This window comes from Neofelis nebulosa, chromosome 17 (genome assembly GCF_028018385.1).
Source record: "Neofelis nebulosa isolate mNeoNeb1 chromosome 17, mNeoNeb1.pri, whole genome shotgun sequence".
Taxonomy (NCBI): Eukaryota; Metazoa; Chordata; class Mammalia; order Carnivora; family Felidae; genus Neofelis; species Neofelis nebulosa.
This window is the reverse complement of record NC_080798.1, coordinates 47,860,474-47,882,137: the sequence shown is the minus strand read 5'-3', so window position 1 is coordinate 47,882,137 and position 21,664 is coordinate 47,860,474. Positions and strand designations below refer to the sequence as shown.

Below are 21,664 nucleotides of genomic sequence, written 5' to 3'. Positions count from 1 at the left end.
ATTTCAAAAAGTGGGAAGAAAACCAAATCTTCTGTGCACACTTTAAAAAGGGATTAAAAAAAAATTAACTTCCCTTCCTTTTCTTCAGCTTAAAACGGAATAATTTCCCAATCGTGAGGATGAGTAATGAGCTTCACTAAACTGAGCTGTAAAAACACTAATGGAACTCTTTTGAGTTGTACCACTATATGATCATTTACTAAAGTTAGATCCTTTAACCCAATAGTGTACATCATCTATTCTAGATCAGTCTCATTTTTAACCCAAAGTTTTGTAAGGAGAGGAGTGCAAATATTTTACACTTCCAAGGATCTAAGTTCATGTCTTTCTCATATTTGCTCTTCACAAAAATCATTAACGTTAATCTCAAAATCAAACAAGCTGAAAAGCCTACAATGCTCAGTAAAACACATTACAATCAGCTACAAGAAAGCTACAGTGAGCAAAGCACCTGCCTATCAAGGTTACACTGTGACTTATTGCAGTGTAACAGAGAAAGGGGGTAAAAACTACTTGCCTTTAAGATGTCTTTCATTATTTATAAAGTACAAAGGTCACATGTTTTCTTCCTCTTTTAAAATACGTTTTTTTTTTGCTTTGAAGACTATTTTACACTGACAACATTTATAACGTCAATTTTCTCCAATTATCTAAGTAAACAAAAAATGCAAAACCTCCAAGTACCTAATGAAAAAGCACTTCTCATTTCCATTATATTATCTTAAATCTTGCTCTTATACAAAACTGTTAGTTAATGCTGACTCAACAAGTTTAGCCAAGAGCAAGGTTGTGTTGTTGTTGTTTACTTCCGGACCCTTCAAACTTTGACAAGAGATTGTTTTTCTAGCAACCAAAATACATGCCAAATTAACTGTTTTGTGTTGCTCCTTCAAAGAAGAAAAAAAAAAAACCACCTTTCATGTATTTTCAAGGTAGAAATGAGTGCCTTCACTGATATAAAAGTTTCTACACAAAAAAGCAAATGAAAAAATCCTGATGCTTTTTGACAAAGATACAATTTTCAAAACCTGTAAACCAAGATACATAAGAGCTTAGACATACCCATATGTTCTCTTAATTTTAAAATTAATTGTTACTTTAAATCTTATCCTGCATGAAAGAAATTGGATAAAACAAAGGGATGAAAGAATGCCAAAATTAAGAACTAAAAACAATTAATAAAGCTGAAAATGAATGAATTTTAAGCAACAAAAATAGCTAAACAAGTTGTTGCAGTTTACAGAAAAGGTAATAGTTTTAGATTCTCTGAAACTAAATCTAAGTAAAAGTTTTAAACTTTTGCTATCAATTAAAGTCCTGCTTTATACATAAAACTTTTTAATCCTCATCAAATGCAAATAAAGAGATTAAGCATTTTGAAAATCTGTTTTGGTATTTAGTTTTCTAATTCGATTTTTTTTAATTAAAAATAATCTTTTGGAAAATACTCATTCAACTTTTTCAATATGTATAAAGTTTTTATAAATCACACAAAAAAATTGCACTTTTGTTTTTGTACATCACTGATTTCAAGACTACTTTTAAAATAAAGAGGGGGTGAAATATCACCAAGATATTTCTGACAATTTTTGTACGTTACAGTTTCACTCTAAAATTTACTCTCAAGGGGTGCCTGGCTGGCTAAGTCAATAGAACATTCAACTCTTGATGGCAAGGTCATGAGTTTGTTTAAGTTCCAACTTGGGTGTAGAGTGTACTAAAAAATGAATAAATAAAATTGTCTCAAATCTAGAACTGATAAGAGTGAAACAGATCAAAGAACAAGCAACTGTACCCAAAAGAAAATAAATTGAAGTTCCCTAAACAATAATGTTAATTTCAAGTATGATCCCACAACCTTAGACCAAGTAGACATTCCAGTATGTGACCAATCAATAGTGCATTAAACAGCACTTTGCTTAGAATTTGTAAGGCAAAAAGACACTCCAATTGAATGCAAACCACCCAAGAATGAATGACGTTTGACTACCAATACATCATACCGCAAAATGAACGGAGTTAAGTAACACCTATTTGATAGCTCTTCTAATAACTTTGTTTTAAAAAGGTAAGTCAGAAATGGAATATTTCAGTAACTACAAAGGAGTACTTAGTAAATGAAAAAGCATTCCCTAGATTTCAGGGGGTTGACAGTTCCTTTAAACCAAAAGAGAAACTCCCTATCTTGACAGTAAATACACAAATACTAACATTTTTTAAGTCTCCTTAAAATAAATAACAAGAACACTATTTACAATGAAAACAGTCAATCTTCTATGGAGACATCATATGACCAGTACAGGAATTTATCTACCTGATAAGAATAATGCACTTAGACACGGATTAGAAGTATTAAAAGATTTGATCCAAGTTCAAGTTACAATTTTATTTCACTTTTCTCTTCGTCCCTCTGCAATGAGTCCATCAAGTTACAAATTTAAATTTCAGCAGTCACTAAACTGTAATCACAAATTATTTCTTTCGCAGATTAAAAAATCCAGGCTGAGATGAAACAGAGGCGATTCAATCACACTCGCCTAACCTGAAATGTGGGAAGTAATCAGTAAATTTCTGTGAAATGCTTTTTATTAAAACATGCTATTTTGCAAACATACTTTAATAACAGCATGAAGGTAATGAGATTATGGATACCTGGAAAATCTCTATTTTTAAACCAAAAGTTAACGTGTATAGTCTGACAAGTATTACAGGAACGGTGGAAATGAATATTTAAAATTCAACTACCCCAGAAAATTCTAACACATGAAGTCAATCTCCGTATTTTTTAGAATCAGGTAACAAGTATCATTACCGTTCAAAACACCTGCAAGTTAAGATCACTAACTCCTTCACTCGCTCCTCTCTTCTGTTAACTAATCCTTTCAGTCGCCAAAAAAGTTACTTCCCTTTCTACCTACGTCAAATTAAGATCCTTCTCAGGCAATTTCCATGCCCAGGGTTAAATATCACCAATACAAATACATAAGTTGTCAATAAGCACCAAATAACTAAGTGTTCAGCACACGAAAGGAATTCACCAATGAAAAAACATGACACCTTCCTCCGTACCCTCCCCCCAAAAAGCCATTTCATTAGCTTCACAAACATTTACTGCTGAAGTATACTCTGAGCGAGTGGTTCGATGGGTCTCCTTCACCAAACCCTAACTAGGAAACATAACCAATCGTCCGGACTCTTTCAGACAGTCAAGATGATTCGGAGAATTATTAGAAACTGACGTCCGCAGGATCAGGAGTTTGAGAGAAAGGTAAGCAGTGTACTCGCAGGTGAGTTGGGGGGGGGGGGGGGGAGGGAGGAAACCCTGAAAATCGGAAACGAAGTTGGTCGGAAGGTTAGAGAGAGGCAAGGCCGATGTCCGGTTCGGAGAGGACGCCACTGCAGGGCAGACAACGATTAATTAAGCATTTAGAAGAGCTAAAGAGAGTTCTACGAAAGACCTGACCCGAGTACAAGATACAAGAACGCTGATATACCGCTCAAAGACGACACGCGGGGGTGGGGCCCGCCCCGCTAACCCTGCTCCCTGAATGAACCCTCAAAAGAGAATCGAAGCCCGAGAAAGTCAATGGGTCCAAAGGAGGCCCGCACCGGCCGGGCAACGCCACAGCACAGAACGCAGAAGCGTGCAGAGCCTCCTGGTCTGAGGCCTCGGGTCGGCCCTCAAGAAAGTCGGAGCAGCCCCTGGGGCTCCGGGCCCCTCCTGGGCCAGCCTCTGTCCTCTCTTCTCACCCCCAAAAGCCTAGAACCGGACTCATGAGATTGACAGGAAGCTTCCGGCCGAGCGCTCCCGGCAGGCGCGGGGCAAAAGGAGCAATATGTCCTTAGCGCCGCGAGTGACACTCACCGGCCCGAAACCTCGAATGAAACCAGCAGCTCCGGGGGCGGCGGCAGCAGTGGCAGCAGGAACCGAACATCCAAAATGGCGGCTCCCTCGGCCTCACCACCGCTACTGCAGGCGGAAGGATCCTTTTAGGAAGGAGGGAGTTTTTAACTAACTTCAAATACTATCTCAAAAACTTTGGCCTCTATCTCCCTCTCCTAGTCGATGCCGTCTTCCCTAGACGTAACTTTTTGTGCCTCCGCTCTCCTACTACCCGAAAACTCGGACCCCACCGAGGACTATTTGCCAAGGAGGAGGTGACTGCCCCTAGCAGAGCGACGCACAGCGTAGCAAGGTACGGGGCGGTCACTGATGACGCGAGACGCTGCTGCCGAGTCACCGCTGCGAAGAGTCTGAGAGAGAAAGAGCCGGCCGACCCTGGAAGCCTACGAACTTTGGTTCCGCTTGCGGGGGAGGAGGAGGCTGAGCTACCAGGAAACCGCGGGGCCACCTGAAGAGAGCCGAGCTATCAAGGTATAGAAAGAAGTGGGTGAGGCGAGGCAGGTGGGGGCTGGGAATTAATACAGAAAAATCTCGAGCTGTTTCCAGTCGTGTTTGAAACTTTAGCTTTCTCTAGGCTAACTTCAGGAACATGCTCCAAGCGGTCTTGGAGTCTACAGTTTTATGGTATCTTTGCAAGGTGTTTTTTAGAGTTAGAGGATGATACAGAAGAATATATTTCAAACGCAGTACAACCGCTCAACGTCCTGCTTTGGATAATCATTTAAACTCTCAGGGCCTCAGTTTCCTCGTATGTAAAAACAAAGGATTTGGACTAGTGAACGCTAAAACTCTTTAAAGAGTGGGCTGTGTCTCCATAACCAATAACCTGAGCCAAAGACAGTCTACCCAGACATTACCTGGCTTGATAAATAATTATGAACACCTGACACAAATATTTTCCACGTGAACGGTGAAAAGAGGCGTGATATTTTGGCTCATTTAAAGGAAAGGTGACCCACCTAAACTAAAATCCTTCACGTAGATTGGCGGCAAAGAAGTCCTGAAAGTGAATAAAGCACAGCACCTGGCTGGATGCCAAACAGAACTGAACTAACCAAATCTTAAGTTTAGGACCTGTCATAGGAGGTTGCTCTTTTTTCCTCAGACAGCCACTTTTTTGCAGAGATTTCAAAACATTTTACAAAAATTGAATTCAGGAGCACAATTTTGCTCTTGAACTATTCGGGTTTAACAAGTGACAAAGGCCAGGGGGCATGATAAAGTAATTATCATTTACTATTATTAAACATTGATATCACATTGTTTATAAAAGCATCTTCCTATGTGTAACCCAGTGTGACCCTCCTACCAACCTCCTAAATCAGATTAGTCAAGGATAAGTAACTTAGTTTTACAAATAAGGAGACTGAGGCTCAGAGAAACTATTAATATAGAAACCCTCCCTCCCCCCTCCCCCACTCTGATTCAGCTATATGGTGCCACTTCCTGAATTAGAAAAGAGTATACACACACACACACCGACTCCCACACTCAGGGTGGAATCAACCCAAATGGTCTGGGGAGCAGAAACCTCATGGAATTCAGTTGCCTCATCTCCCCCTCAATGCACTACTGTGCAGTGCAACCTTGGATCACACAGCTTGTAGGTAGTAGCATAAAACTAGAACATAATGATGTTGCAAGGCATATTCCTCTGAAGTATAGCTAGACATGAACACATGCTAAAGAACAGTTTTGGACTCCCTTAAAAGTAAGGAATTTGCAGGTCACAAAGCAATTAAAGTATTTTGTTTGCAACATCACAAATATTTGTTTAGAGGTTGAATTTAAGTGTTTATACTGCTGCAAACCACAAAAGAAAAATTAAACTATTCTTAAGAAAGAGGAAGGAACTTTTTTAGTACCATGCCAAATGGCAGAGCATTAAAGAGAATACGGCAGACACTATGAGATGTAAACCCCCTCTATGTTTCTTTTTTACTTTTATTACCTTTATAATTACCAAACTCCTCCTCCAATGAAACTAAAAAATAGGGGCGCCTGGGTGGCTCAGTTGGTTAAGCGTCCGACTTCAGCTCAGGTCATGATTTCACAGTTTGAGTTTGAGCCCTGCATCGGGCTCTGTGCTGACAGATCAGAGCCTGGAGCCTGCTTCGGATTCTGTGTCTCCCTCTCTCTCTGCCCCTAACCCACTCACATTCTGTCTCTGTCTCAAAAATAAATAAACATTTAAAAAAAAATTTTTAATTCAATAAAAGCAATTGACTTAATATATAGTGTGGACATCATTATCCTAAGTGGCTTGGTTTCCGTGGTTAGCATTTAAAGGTTAAGAAGACTGGGGCGCCTGGGTGGCTCAGTCAGTTAAGCGGCCGACTTCAGCTCAGGTCGTGATCTTGCAGTCCGTGAGTTCGAGCTCCGCGTCGGGCTCTGTCCTGACAGCTCAGAGCCTGGAGTCTGTTTCTGTGTCTCCCTCTCTTTCTGCCCCTCCCCCATTCATGCTCTGTCTCTCTCTGCCTTTCAAAAATGAATAAGTGTTAAAAAATTTTTTGAAAAAAAAAGTTTGGGAAGACTTACTTCCTATCTAATCAAGCATAATCTCTAGTTTCAGGTAGGTTACAGCACATCAATAAAATGGAGTACTATGCTGCTAATAAAAATGAAGCTATAGCTCTATCTTTATTATCATGGTATGACAGGTGTTTTTGAACATTACAAAATGGTTTTATAATAATATTGCAAAAAAAGCGTATATATACATAGAAAAAAGTTGAAGGATAAAACTAAAATGCGAAAATGGTTATTTTTGGATGGTGGGATTATATAGGGTTTGTATGTTATGATGTTTTGTTTTTGCAATGAGCATAATGTACATTTTGGGAAAAAAAGACTTACACTTTGAAAAAAAAGTTTTTACAAAATAATGCAGTTTTATAGATCCAAATGTTAAAGGAGATCTTTGTTTTTATTTCTTTATTTTAACGTTTATTTATAGTTTTGGTAAACTCTACACTCAGTGTGGGGCTCAAACTCATGACCCTGAGATCAAGAGTTACATGCTCGTCTTCTGACTGAACCAGCCAAGCACCCCAGGAGATTTTTGTTTTTAAAACGGCAACATCCCAAAAATTAACTAAACTTTTAGGAAGAGAGAATGGCTGGGAGAAAAGATCATTATTTTTATAGTTTTGTTTATTATTGAAAAACTCATATGCTTCAATTTCACAAATAATAACAACAACAAAAAACAAAACTAAAGATGCATCAGCCAGGAGTCAGACATTCGGATGCCAGTCCTGGCTGGGTTACTAACTTTGTGCTGTAATCAGGGTATTTAACATCTCTGGGCCTGTTACTTCAGCTGGCCCTGAAGTATTTATTTGAGAATAAATACTTTATAAATATTAACATACATTATTTAATATATAAATATTATGAATGCTTTCTTTCTTTTTTTTTTTTTTTTTAATTTTTTTATTTTTGGGACAGAGAGAGACAGAGCATGAACGGGGGAGGGGCAGAGAGAGAGGGAGACACAGAATCGGAAGCAGGTTCCAGGCTCTGAGCCATCAGCCCGGAGCCTGACGCGGGGCTCGAACTCACGGATCGCGAGATCGTGACCTGGCTGAAGTCGGACGCTCAACCGACTGCGCCACCCAGGCGCCCCCATGAATGCTTTCTTTATGACTAGACTTATTCCAAAATGGATTTACAGTGGCTTAATATCCAGAGGGATCAAATGTGTGAAAACACTTTGAAAACTATGAAGGATTTTGCAAACATAAGTATAAAACAGTTTTTATGCCACCATACAATTCATCTCAACCATTTCTTGATTGTCCACTACCTAGTAACAGTAGTGCATTGTGTCTTACAATTTACAAAAGTGTTTTTATATACAGTTATTCATTTGCTCCTCACCTGTCATGAGCTTGTAAACCATGCAGGCATTATAGCATAATAGTTAAAAGTGTTGGTTTTTTGTGCTAGACTGCCTGGGTTTAAATTTTTTTTTTTTTTTTAACGTTTATTTATTTTTGAGACAGAGAGAGACAGAGCATGAATGGGGAGGGTCAGAGAGAGGGAGACACAGAATTGAAACAGGCTCCGGGCTCTGAGCTGTCAGCACAGGGGCCCGATGCGGGGCTCGAACTCACGGACCGCAAGATCGTGACCTGAGCCGAAGTCGGCGCTCAACCGACTGAGCCACCCAGGCGCCCCCAGACTGCCTGGGTTTAAAATGCTGCTCTTGGCGCCTGGGTGGCGCAGTCGGTTAAGCGTCCGACTTCAGCCAGGTCACGATCTCGCGGTCCGTGAGTTCGAGCCCCGCGTCGGGCTCTGGGCTGATGGCTCGGAGCCTGGAGCCTGTTTCCGATTCTGTGTCTCCCTCTCTCTCTGCCCCTCCCCCGTTCATGCTCTGTCTCCCTGTCCCAAAAATAAATAAATAAAAAAAAGTTGAAAAAAAAAAAAAAATTTTTAAAATGCTGCTCTTCCGGAGCGCCTGGGTGGCGCAGTCGTTTAAGCGTCCGACTTCAGCCAGGTCACGATCTCGCGGTCCGTGAGTTCGAGCCCCGCGTCAGGCTCTGGGCCGATGGCTCGGAGCCTGGAGCCTGCTTCCGATTCTGTGTCTCCCTCTCTCTCTGACCCTCCCCCGTTCATGCTCTGTCTCTCTCTGTCCCAAAAATAAATTAAAAACGTTGAAAAAAAAAAATAAAAATAAAATGCTGCTCTTCCTTGGGTGCCTGGGTGGCTTAGTCAGTTGAATGTCCAACTTGATTTTGGCTCAAGCCTGGTCTTCTGGTGCCTGAAATTGAGCCCTGCATCAGGCTCTGTGCTGATAGCTCAGAGCTTACTTGAGATTCTGTCTCTCTCCCTCCATCTCTCTCTGCCCCCCCCCCCCCCCGCTCGAATGTGCTCGCTCTCTCTCTCTTAAAATAAATCAAGTTTTTAAAAAATTTTTAAATACTGCTCTTCCTTTATTGTATGACCTGTAGAAAATTAGTAAACATCTCTGGGGATTTCTGAACCTCAGTGTGCCTGTCTATAAAATGGAGTTAATGATAGTAGTAGCATTGGCACCTTAAGGCTGGTATAATAATCAAATGAGCCGATACACTTAAAGTACTTAGAACAGTGGCAGGCACGTGGTAAGGGCTCAATAAATAGGAGATGTCTTTAGGATAAATATTATCTTACTTTTAGCATAGTTTCCAGGTAAGAAACTTGGCCACTATCACTGCTCTGTGTGCATACTGCCTCTGTAAAAGCTTACTGCAGAACAAGTGCTGAATGCTTTTTTCACTTTTTACTTTTGTGTGTGTTTGTGTGTGTTTAATTTTTAAAATTTTTTTAAATGTTCATTTAATTTTTGATAGAGACAGAGCACAAATGGGGGAGGGGCAGAGAGAGACGGAGACAGAATCCGAAGCAGGCTCCAGGCTCTGTGCTCTTAGCACAGACCCTAATATGGGGCTCAAACCCACGAACTGTGAGATCATGACCCGAGCCGAAGTCGGACGCTTAACCGACTGAGCCACCCAGGTGCCCCTTATTTATTTATTTTTTTTAGTGTTTATTTATTTTTTGAGAGAGAGAGAGAGACAAAGAGACAAAGAGAAAGCATACAAGCTGGGGAGGGGCAGAGAGAGAGGGAGATATAGAATCTGAAGCAGACTCCAGGCTCTGAGCTGTCAGCACAGAGCCCAACGCAGGGCTCAAACTCACGAACTTGTAAGATCATGACCTGAGCTGAAGTCGGACACTTAACTGACTGAGCCACCCACGCACCTCTACTTTTTTTTTTTTTTTTTTTTGGTAGAAGTGAACATTTTTTTCAAATTCCCTTTGGTTGGCCAAAACGGGTACTAATGTAGGTCATTCATAAAATCGAAGTGGCCTAATGTGAACTTTTGAAAAGTGAGGGGTAACTATATATCTTTTAGCCTATATAATAGTCATTTAATAAATGTATTGCCTGAGTCTACTACACCACACTGTCCTGGGTGCACAGAATCTGTTATAGACGTTTCTTTTTTTTTTCATGTTTATTTATTTTCCAGAGAGAGAGACAGACAGAACATGATCAGGGGAGCAGCAGAGAGAGAGGGAGACAAAGAATCCGAAGCAGGCTCCAGGCTCTAAGCTGTCACCACAGAGCCTGACTTGTGGCTTGAACTCACAGACCACGAGATCATGACCTGAGCTGAAGTCAGAAGTTTAACTGACAGAGCCACCCAGGCACCCTTGTTATTGTCATTTCAATAGAGACTGCCCTACCCTCTTTATTTCATTAAGGAAAACTAGATTTTTAAAAAATCCTCCAATACATAAAAATATCAATATTACCACTCAGGAGATAAATGATAGTTCCAAAAGAAGCAGAAAAATGAGAGGTCATTGGGCGCCAGAGCTGAGAAAGAAGTCTTTTGGAAGACATGGCATATCAACTGGAATCGTGGTATCAGAGGGAACCCTCTTTTGGAGGCTTAGTTGCAGTGGGGTTCTTAAATGACAGTATCAGCAGCTGAAGCCATAAGACCTTTACAGCAGATAGGGAAAACTCTCCCTACAGAAATGTGGTCAGTGTCTTTCACAAGGAATTCTTCCTGCTTCTCCACATGCCAGAGATCTCAGCTGAGAAAGGAGAGTGAAGGAGATCCAACCCTGTCGGAAACAGTGACATGTGTCAAGGAGGTGGCTCCACTTGTTTGAATCACCTGAGTCTATAAATAAGCCTGAGAGTCAGAAAGAAATTAGTCCCTCTGTTGTTTATGTAATGTTTTCACAAAAAGCATTTTTACAGTTCTTTTAGGCATGGTGCCTAATCACAATTTATCCTGGCTTGAGAAAAGTTTAGGAATTAATCTTTCAGTTGTGGCAAAAGAGCTAGAAGTGATGTAAAATTGAAATTCTAATAGCCAACTCCATACACCCTTTGGCCTCGTACCAAGACCATTAGGAAATCTATATGCCCCTTGAAACTAAAGATCAAAGCACATAGGATACAAGGTTCAGCCCAGCTCCTTCTTTGATTTAGAGATTTAAAAGAGGCAGTCCTGGGGTATCTGCGTGGCTCAGTTGGTTAGGTGTCCGAATTCAGCTCAGGTCATGATCTAATGGTTTGTGGGTTCAAGCCCCACACCTGGCTCTATGCTGATTGCTCAGAGCCTGGAGCCTGCTTCAGATTCTGTGTTCCCTCTCTCTCTCTCTCTCTCTCTCTCTCTCTCTGTGCCCATCCCCCACTTACACTCACTCTCTCTCTCTCTCTCTCAAAAATAAATATTAAAAAAAAATTTGTTTTAAAGAGGCAGTCCTGGGTGCCTGGGTGGCTCAGTGGGTTAAACGTCTGACTTTGACTCAGGTCATGATCTTAGGGTTTGTGAGTTCAAGCCCCACGTTGGGCTCTGTGCTGGCAGCTCAGAGCCTGCTTGGGATTCTCATTCTGTCCTCTCTCTCTGCCCCTTCCCCACTTGCACTTTTTCTCTCTCTCTCCTAAAATAAATAAATACAAATTGAAAGGGGGAAAAAAGGCAGTCCAGAGTTTGCCAATGGAGATGTTTTATGTCATCCTTGTTTTGTAAATCATTCTATATTATGTTGGCACTTTTAGAGTAAAAACTCTTACCAGATATGAGGTTGCAACCAACTCAAACCCCAACTTGAGGAAGTGGTGCCATTCTCTAGTCTAGGGAAGACAAAACTGTGGCCACCAGAGAAGGATGCAGCATCCAGAAAGTCAGCAGGGCTTCTGGCTCATTTCCTACTCAAGTAATTCTATTTCCTTTATACAAGCACCATCATTTGCCTAGAAGTTTCCATGGTAAGGAAGGTTTTGTTTGAACAAACAAGGTTTTGTTTTATGTGCCTAGCCCCATCCTTACTCCTCTAAAATCAGGCAGTTCTGCAGTTTGCTTTAAAGTTAGCCTTGGGGCACCTGGGTGGCTCAGTCAGTCCTTCTTCAGCTCAGGTCATGATCTCATAGTTCATTAGTTCGAGCCCCACATCAGGCTGTGTGCTGACAGCTCAGAGCCTAGAGCCCGCTTCGGGTTCTGTGTCTCCTCTCTCTGTGTCCCTCCGTGCTTGTGCTCTCTCTCTCTCAAAAATAAATATACGAGGGGCGCCTGGGTGGCTCAGTCGGTTAAGCGACCGACTTCGGCTCGGGTCATGATCTCGCGGTCTGTGAGTTCAAGCCCCGTGTCGGGCTCTGGGCTGACAGCTCAGAGCCTGGAGCCTGTTTGGGGTTCTGTGTCTCCCTCTCTCTGACCCTCCCCCATTCATGCTCTGTCTCTCTCTGTCTCAAAAATAAATAAACGTTAAAAAAAATTAAAAAAAATAAATATACGAACACACACACACACACACATATATAGTTAAAAAGTAATTAAAATTAATTTGACATTTTGCTGTGAACCAAAAACTGCTCTAAAACATAAAGGTTATTAAAAAGAAAAACAAACAAAATGCCAGTTGTACAAGAAACAATAATCTGACCATCTTGTTTTCTCGGCCTCTCCTTTATCCCATAGAATCACTAATATTTAGTCCACTAGAACTCAGCAAATAGAAACTGAAAAGGAAACTAATATTTATTGAGCACCTAATAAGTGCTAAAGGGCTTTAAATAAATTCTTTTAATTTTCATTATTGTCCCCATTTTATAGAGGAGAAAAAGGAGGCTCACAGCTAGTAAGTGGCAGAACTCAGACATACAGGATTCCACTGATTTCCTAACAATGCCTTTTCTTCACTCTGTGTTGCATTCTTTCTTTAAAATACTTTTTTTATTTTATTTTTTAATGTTTATTTATTTTTGAGAAAGAGCAAGCAGGGGAGGGGCAGAGAGAGAGGGAGACACAGAATGCAAAACAGGCTTCAGGCTCTGAGCTGTCAGCACAGAACCCAATGTGGGGCTCAAACTTATGAACCACAACATCATGACCTGAGCCGAAGTTGAACACTTAACCAACTGAGCCATACAGGCACCCAATTCTTTAAAATACTCTTTTTTTAAAAAGTAGGCTTCATGCCCAGCATGAAGTCCAAAATAGGGCTTGAACCCATGACCCTGAGATCAAGACCTGAGCTGAGATCAAGAGTAAAATACTCATGGGCTCCTGTGCAGCTCAGTTGATTGAGACTCTGGATTTTGGCTTAGGTCATGATCTCGTGATTCATGGGTTCAATCCCTGTGTTGGGCTCTGTGCTGATTGCATGGAGCCTGTGTGGGAGTCTCTCTCTCTCCCTCTCTCTTTGCCCTTCCCCCACTTGTGCTTTGTCTCTCTCTCTCTCTCAAAATAAATAAATAAACTTAAAAAAAAAAAGAATAGGACATTTAACCAACTGACCCACCCAGGTGCTCCTAAAATACTCATTTTTAAAAAGACACATATTCCTCTAGTTTCTTTGCACTTTCATGCACATCTGACAGAAGGTACCATTTACCAAAAGTCTTATAGCTAGTAAGTGGATAGGATTTAAATACACACCATTCTGTCTCCCTAGAAAAAGTGATCATTATGAGAGAAGTAAGGATCCAAGAGAAAACAAGAGTTTATTGACTATAATTAATAAAATTATTTAGGTCAGGAATCTTCATCTAAGAATTATAGAAGTTTCAGAGACAGGAATAATTATATGTGTATGCATGGACACACATATACATTATTACAGACAGAGAACCAGAGACTTTAAGGGATGGAAGAGGTTGTAAATGAGAACACTTCAGACTCACACACAAGTAGCCACATTAACATTTGTGCTGAAGAGCCCTGATTCCCAGGCAATTAATTACTCAATCCAAGACCAAGGAATTTTGTGGTTTTCTTGAGAATTTCAAGTCTCCGGTTAAGATCTTCAAAATCAACTTCCTCAGAACCACAAGGGTCAATGGATAGGCTTACTTGAGGTTTTACATCAGGCAAATCAGGAGGCATAAAGTTATCAAAACCCATCTTGGATCTTGATTCTGGCTTTGGAGAAGTTGGGAGGTTGAATCCTGTACCTGTTCATTTCAATAAATATAATTAAAAGTCACAATAATACAGCCTTCCAGAAAGAAATCCCAGCCTCAAAGGCAGTAGACTATTATTACTTTTGAAAGGGCAGCATATAATCTGGCTGGAAAACTAGACAACTCCCCCATCATGCAAATGGTGGTAGTGGTGACATTTTGTTGGCCCTTGCTTCAAAGGCAATCTGGATTTCTAAAAAAGGCACAGTTTTTCAAACTATGTGCCATAGTTATCTAGTGTGATGGTTGTTTCAAAACTTTTTCTGTGTTAAAGATCTCTCTGAGATCTATATCCACTTTGAAAACTGTTAGCTACTATAAAGGAACCCACTGTACTCCTGGTAAGTCACTAATAACCTTCTGTCACCTATGGAGGAATAGTCTTATAAGAATTGAAAAATCTTGGGGTGCCTGGGTGGCTCAGTTGGTTAAGCGTCTGACTTCGGCTCAGGTCATGATCTTGCGGTTCGTGAGTTCGAGCCCCGCGTCGGGCTCTGTGCTGACAGCTCAGAGCCCGGAGCCTGCTTCGGATTCTGTGTCTCCATCTCTCTCTGTCCCATCCCCACTTGTGCTCTGTCTCTCTCTATCAAAAATAAATAAAATGTAAAAAAAAATTTTGAAGAATTGAAAAATCTTCAGTGATTAGTAAGCAGTTCCAGCTTCTACCAGCATTCCCTATACTTACTAGGAAACAGTGAAGGACACAAATCGCTCTTCTTATAGGAGTCATTCTGAAAGAAAAAAGACCGCTGGGTTGTGATTGGTCTGAGCGCCAAACACATATTTTGTTCACAGTAAGCCTTCAATAAATATTTCATAAAATTAACTTCTCATAGTCCAGCTTCCTTCTTGTGAAGGTGAAGTTTCTATTTATGCCTTCTGGAAATTAGCCTTAGGAGCAACTATGAGTTTTGCTGCTTTTGTCACCTGTGGTCACATACAAGAAACAGGAAATCTTTTATCTTAAAGCCTGGAGATGCTACTTGTGAAAGATGATTCAGTTTAATAAAGTCTGAGGACTCTTCAAGAAATAAATGGCAAGGAGAAAACAACAGGCAGGAAGAAGGAAGTGTTAGAGATGAGAAGGTTTAGGAGATATATCAACCAAATACAATGTGTAGATCTTTGGTCCTGATTTCAATAAAATAACTATAAAATGCATTTTTGAGATAATCAGCAAAATTTTTCAAAGTTTATTTATTTAGAGAGACAACCAGTGGGGGAGGGGCAGAGAGAGAGAGGGAGGACAGAGGATTGGAAGCAGGCTCTGTGCTGACAGCAGAGAGCCCAATGTGGGGCCTGAACTCAAGAACGTGAGATTATGACCTGAGCCAAAGTTGGACATTTAACCGACTGAGCCGCTCAGGCACCCTAGCAATTAGCAAAATCTAATGTGGATTGAGTATTATATTATAGTAAGAAATTATTTTTCATTGTATTGAGCATCATAATGGCATGGCATTTTTTTATATTATAAAAACAAAAGGTATGTGTTAGAGATATTTACAGAAATATTTACAGGTGAAATTATATGATGTCTGAGATTTGCTCTAAATTCCTCTTTCCCCACAGGGGTGCCTGGGTGGCACAATTGGTTAAGCGTCTGACTCTTGGTTTCAGCTCAGGTCATGATCTCATGGTTTTGTGAGTTCAAGCCCTTAGCCCTTAGTCGGGGGCTCCAGGGCTCCGTGCTATCAGTGTGGAGCCTGCTTGGGATTCTCTGTCTCTCCCTCTCTCTGCCCCTTCTCCACTTGTGCTCTCTTTGTCTCTCTCAAAATAAATAAATAAACTTTTAAAAAATAAAAATAAAAGATAAATTCCTTCTCCCCCGCCAAATAAAAGTGTCAGGAAGAGAGAAAAGAAGAGAAGCAGAAAGTTGATAACTGTTAAAACCATGTGATGGGTACATGGAAGTTCATTATATTATTACCTCTAATTTTCTATATGTTTAAAGTTTCCATAATAAAGTTTTCTTTGTTTTATTTTTTTAAGTTTTTATTTTAATTCCAGTTAATATACAGTGATATATTAGTTTCAGGTGTACAATGTAGTGATTCATCAAGTCCATATATCACCAGATACTCATCACGACAAGTGCACTCCTTAACCCCCATCATCTATTTAACCCATACCGCACCTCCCTCCCCTCTGGTAACCATCAGTTTTTTTCTCTATATTTAAGAGTCTGTTTCCTTCTTTTTTTCTTTTTTTTAAGTTTATTTATTTAAGAGTACATGCGCACGAGCAGGGGTGGGACAGAGAAAGATAGGGAGAAAAAGAATCCCAAGTAGGCTTTGTGCTGTCAATGTGGAGCCCGACATGCGTCTCAATCCCACAAACCTTGGGATCATGACCTGAGCTAAAATCAAGAGTGAGATGCTTAACTGAGTGGGCCACCCAGGCACCTCAATTCTTTCTTATTTTAAATCAGAGGACTTGCATTCCAAGACTGGAAGCTGAGCAATTCACAAGGTGTCATTCAGATAAATAATTTCAACAAAGAAAATCAGAGTTAAATTATGTCTGAAATATAAAATCTTAAAAAAAGAGTTTCAGGGGCGCCTGGGTGGCGCAGTCGATTGAGCGTCCGACTTCAGCCAGGTCACGATCTCGCGGTCCGTGAGTTCGAGCCCCGCGTCAGGCTCTGGGCTGATGGCTCGGAGCCTGGAGCCTGTTTCCGATTCTGTGTCTCCCTCTCTCTCTGCCCCTCCCCCGTTCATGCTCTGTCTCTCTCTGTCCCAAAAATAAATAAAAAACGTTGAAAAAAAAAATTTAAAAAGAGTTTCATAGGGGCACCTGGGTGGCTCAGTTGATTGAGTGTCCAACTTCAGCTCAGGTCATGATCTCACAGCTTGTGGGTTCGAGCCCCGCTTCGGGCTCTGCGCTGACAGCTCAGAACCTGGAGCCTGCTTTGGATTCTGTCTCTTTCTCTCTCTCTCTGCCCCTCCCCCACTTGTACACACACACACTCTCTCTCTCTCTCTCTCTCTCTCTCTCTCTCAAAAATAAATAAACATTAAAAATTTTAAAAAGAGTTTCATGGGGTCAGAAATACCTTGCAAGTTTAAAAGAATAAGACCATTTCTCTTTATTCATACTGAAGGAACAGAGTAAAGAGAATTAATGTCTATGGCTCTTTAGCTTTTACTTATTTGACTTCTCTAGATTTATGTCTACAAAGTTTTGAGATCTTTATACTATTTTCAACAAGAGAAGACAACTGTTTCCCCTACATATAAATTAAATATTGAAATATATGTCTAAATCACTGTACATGAAAGACTTTCCAATTTGTCCAGCTCATAAAAATGTTCCTTGCAGTCCATATTGTGGTATTGTCAAGAGATTGACAAAAGACTACAGGCCTATTTTCTCATGAGTTCAGCATAAAAACACATCAAATGGGGAGCCTGCGTGGCTCAGTCTCTTAAACCTCTTAAGCGTCCGACTTTGGCTGAGGTCATGATCTCATAATTCGTGAGTTTGAGCCCTACATTGGGCTGTGTGCTCACAGCTCAGAGCCTGGAGCCTGCTTCAGATTCTGTGTCTCACTCTCTCTCTCTGCCCCCCCCCTGCTCATGCTCGGTCTCTCTCTCTCTCTCTCTCAAAAGTAAATAAACATTAAAAATCAAATGTCCGCGGGGCGCCTGGGTGGCGCAGTCGGTTAAGCGTCCGACTTCAGCCAGGTCACGATCTCGCGGTCCGTGAGTTCGAGCCCCGCGTCAGGCTCTGGGCTGATGGCTCGGAGCCTGGAGCCTGTTTCCGATTCTGTGTCTCCCTCTCTCTCTGCCCCTCCCCCGTTCATGCTCTGTCTCTCTCTGTCCCAAAAATAAATAAAAAATGTAAAAAAAAAAAAAAAAAAAATCAAATGTCCGCTAAATGACTGCAAATATGCTCCCTAGCCTTAAAAAACATCACTAGGGGCGCCTGGGTGGCGCAGTCGGTTAAGCGTCCGACTTCAGCCAGGTCACGATCTCGCGGTCCGTGAGTTCGAGCCCCGCGTCGGGCTCTGGGCTGATGGCTCGGAGCCTGGAGCCTGTTTCCGATTCTGTGTCTCCCTCTCTCTCTGCCCCTCCCCCGTTCATGCTCTGTCTCTCTCTGTCCCAAAAATAAATAAAAAACGTTGAAAAAAAAAATTAAAAAAAACATCACTAAGATTATTCTACCATTCAAAAGGCCCATGTAGAAATATATTTTAACACTACTGGTAGTCCCATCCCAGAATCAGTTTCCTCTCTGTACTGACCTGTCTTTCAGGAGGAAGGGATAAAAAACAAGAGGCTGGAGGTCTCACAGGAAAGGGTCCCAGTGCAGATATTGGTGATGCCTCAAGTGGATCACCAGTTCCTGCTAAAGTTCCACCTGCTCTGTCAACAGCACCTTTCTTAACATCCTCAGTAAATCCAATACTGACCAGGTCTGCCAGGGCTTCCACCTAAGGCAAGAGGGTAAGAGTCACATTGTGTTCTCAACTTATCACACATTTGTTTATCACGTACCTACTAGATGCCAAACATTCTTAGAAGCACAGGGGAGGAAACGGTGAGCAAGGAGACATGGTTCCTGCCCTCATGAAGTTCATACTTTAATGTAAGTTAAGTCAATGACAGATAAAGCAACCTTCAAGCTTCTGGCCCATACCACCTTTTTTCTCTCTCTTTCAAAGACTATATTTTGAGGGCCTATGCGGTCAGACATTGTAGTACATCAATGATTAAGAACTGCACATAAACATGCATAGGTAGGTCTACAAGAACGTTTATCAAACTTGAGCAGTGGTAAACTCTGAATTTATTCATTTATTTGACAAAAATCTATTGACAGTGCTAGGGATGCTACAGTGGACGAAACAGATAAAAGTCCCTGTCCTCATACAACTGATATTCCAGTGGAAGAAATAGATAATAAACAAAATCACTAAGTGAACTATATTGTATGTTAGAGTTAAGAGCAATAGAGAAAAAACATAAAGCAGAGAAGAGGGAAGAGGTTGACATTTTGGAGACAATAGCTGAGAAGTGACTCACAGAGAACACACAAGTACAGACCTGAAGGAAGTGAGGGAAGGACGGGGAAGATAGCTAAAGAACACAGAGTACTGGAAGTACAAAGGTTCTGAGGTGGGAACCAGCATGTGTATTTGAAGAAGCACAAAGAGGCCAGTGTGGCTGAGGCAGAGTAAATAAGGGGAAAAGTAGAGACAATGAGGCCAGACAGAAGAGGTGAGAGTGCATTTCCTCCTTCATCACAGGAAAGTTGCTGCCTGTTACTCATAAGTGAATTAAAAAGACATTGTAAGGGTTTAAAAGAAGAGGAGTAACATGATCTGACTTAGGTATTAACCAGATCTCTGACTGTTATATTGGATCAATTAATGGGGAAGAGGAGTAGAAGCAGGAAAACCAGTTAAGAGGCTATTGCAGTCATTCAGGCAAGAGATTAGGTTAGATCAAAGTACCGTCAATGGAGGTGGTGAGAAGTGGCAGAATTCTGGATATATTTAGAAGGTAGAGTGACCAAGATTTGCTGAAAATTGGTTGGGGGCTAGGTAGGGGTTGAGAGAAGGGGTAGAGTCAAGGAAGATATCAAGATTTTGCCCTAGCATAGAATTGCCATGAACTGTAAGAAGGAGTAGGTCCATGAAAGGGATGAGAGCACTTTTGGACATGGTAAGTTTGAGATGCCTCTGAAACATCCACGTGAAGATGTCAAGAAAGCGGATGGATATATCAGTCGAGTTCGTATCAACCTAGAGCTCTTAGCTAGTGATGGAGATATGGAAGTCTTCACCATAAACATGGGATTGAAAACCATGACGTAGGATGAAATCACCTAAAGAATAGAGAAGAAAGGGAAAAAGTCTAGAGACTGAGCCCTTGGGCACATCTCTAGTGGTATTTCATGTGGCTTTTACTTCTTCAAAGTTCCTTTCTGTATTGTCTAAGTTTTTACAATGTGTCCTTTTTCAACAAACCATGTAACTCTTTGGAAGAGGGGAAAAAAAAGGAGTATAAGTTCTAGCAGGAAACAATCAGCAAAACCTCAGAAAAGTGTGCCCCTTAACACTACCCAACTTGGTGCATGCCTCTTCAGCAATTCAAAGGCATTAGGGGGAAATCCCTCTTGTCCTAAAACCCTCCATGACCACCTTTTAGAAGCTTAGACCACCTTGAGTGATGTTGATGATGATGATGATGATGATGGTGATAGAAAGCAAAACTTGATTACATTGGCTAAGTGCCAGGCATTGCATTTAACTTCTTTATTCATATTAGCATGTTTAATCATCTCAACAAATTATGAGATTTGGTAATAACGATTAACTCTTATTATCCCCCTTCTTAAAGTCCAGACAACTGAGTCTTTGAAAGGGTGAGTCACTTGCCTGAGGTCTCATGGTTAATAAATGGTGAATCTAGGATGTGAATATGGGTCATTTCACTACTGAACTCATACTCTTAACACCAAAATATAGTGCCTTATACTACACTATAAAATTGAGATCTTAAGAAGTAAAAAAGCTTTACACACTTCCGTGTGTATGTGCGTGCGCACATGTGTTTGGGTGTTTTTTTTTTCCAATATATGAAATTTATTGTCAAATTGGTTTCCATACAACAGCCAGTGCTCATCCCAAAAGGTGCCTTCCTCAATACCCATCACCCACCCTCCCCGCCCTCCCACCCCCCCATCAACCCTCAGTTTGTTCTCAGGTTTTAAGAGTCTCTTATGCTTTGGCTGTCTCCCACTATAACCTCTTTTTTTTTTTTTTCCTTCCCCTCCCCCATGGGTTTCTGTTAAGTTTCTCAGGATCCACATAAGAATGAAAACATATGGTATCTGTCTTTCTCCATATGGCTTATTTCACTTAGCATCACACTCTCCAGTTCCATCCACGTTGCTACGAAAGGCCATATTTCATTCTTTCTCATTGCCACGTAGTACTCCATTGTGTATATAAACCACAATTTCTTTATCCATTCATCAGTTGATGGACATTTAGGCTCTTTCCATAATTTGGCTATTGTTGAGAGTGCTGCTGTAAACATTGGGGTACAAGTGCCCCTATCCATCAGTACTCCTGTATCCCTTGGGTAAATTCCTAGCAGTGCTATTGCTGGGTCATAGGGTAGGTCTATTTTTAATTTTCTGAGGAACCTCCACACTGTTTTCCAGAGTGGCTGCACCAATTTGCATTCCCACCAACAGTGCAAGAGGGTTCCCATTTCTCCATATCCTCTCCAGCATCTATAGTCTCCTGATTTGTTCACTTTGGCCACTCTGACTGGCGTGAGGTGATATCTGAGTGTGGTTTTGATTTGTATTTCCCTGATGAGGAGCGACGTTGAGCATCTTTTCATGTGCCTGTTGGCCATCTGGATGTCTTCTTTAGAGAAGTGTCTATTCATGTTTTCTGCCCATTTCTTCACTGGGTTATTTGTTTTTCGGGTGTGGAGTTTGGTGAGCTCTTTATAGATTTTGGATACTAGCCCTTTGTCCGATATGTCACTTGCAAATATCTTTTCCCATTCTGTTGGTTGTCTTTTAGTTTTGTTGGTTGTTTCCTTTGCTGTGCAGAAGCTTTTTATCTTCATAAGGTCTCAGTAGTTCATTTTTGCTTTTAATTCCCTTGCCTTTGGGGATGTATCAAGTAAGAAATTGCTATGGCTGAGGTCAGAGAGGTCTTTTCCTGCTTTCTCCTCTAGGTTTTTAATGGTTTCCTGTCTCACATTCAGGTCCTTTATCCATTTTGAGTTTATTTTTGTGAATGGTGTGAGAAAGTGGTCTAG

General features: G+C 41.0%; 1 protein-coding gene and 1 long non-coding RNA gene across 2 annotated transcripts in view; one reads left to right on the top strand and one right to left on the bottom strand.

Annotated features, from left to right (window-relative positions):
* Positions 1 to 4,005, bottom strand: part of AP1G1 (adaptor related protein complex 1 subunit gamma 1) — an 81,244-nt gene extending 77,239 nt beyond the window's left edge. The window contains exon 1 of the mRNA XM_058707862.1: positions 3,866 to 4,005. The gene's annotated coding sequence lies outside the window, so the exon portion shown is untranslated. The remainder of the gene's footprint in view (positions 1 to 3,865) is intronic.
* Positions 4,006 to 4,254: 249 nt separating this feature from the next.
* Positions 4,255 to 21,664, top strand: part of LOC131499693 (uncharacterized) — a 29,186-nt gene continuing 11,776 nt past the window's right edge. The window contains exon 1 of the long non-coding RNA XR_009256016.1: positions 4,255 to 4,375. This is a non-coding gene — a long non-coding RNA (uncharacterized LOC131499693). The remainder of the gene's footprint in view (positions 4,376 to 21,664) is intronic.